The sequence below is a fragment of the Pyrgilauda ruficollis genome, unplaced genomic scaffold (genome assembly GCF_017590135.1).
Source record: "Pyrgilauda ruficollis isolate IOZ18807 unplaced genomic scaffold, ASM1759013v1 scaffold187, whole genome shotgun sequence".
NCBI classification, from domain to species: Eukaryota; Metazoa; Chordata; class Aves; order Passeriformes; family Passeridae; genus Pyrgilauda; species Pyrgilauda ruficollis.
Window position 1 is genome coordinate 243,234 of NW_024517762.1, and position 221 is coordinate 243,454.

Here is a 221-nt window from a genome sequence, read left to right on the forward strand (position 1 = left end):
CGGCCCGCTCCGCCCGGCCCCGCCCGCACCGAGCGCCCCGGGCCGGGGGCGGCACCGCGCCACGTCACCGCGCCCCGCCCCGGTGGCACCGAGCCCCCCCGGGGGCCAGGGACCCATCCCGCCTCCGTCCCGGTACCCCCACCCTGCAGCCCGGCACCTCCCACTGTCCCCGGATCCCCGTCCTGCATCCCGGGTCCCCACTGTCCCCGTACCCCCACCCT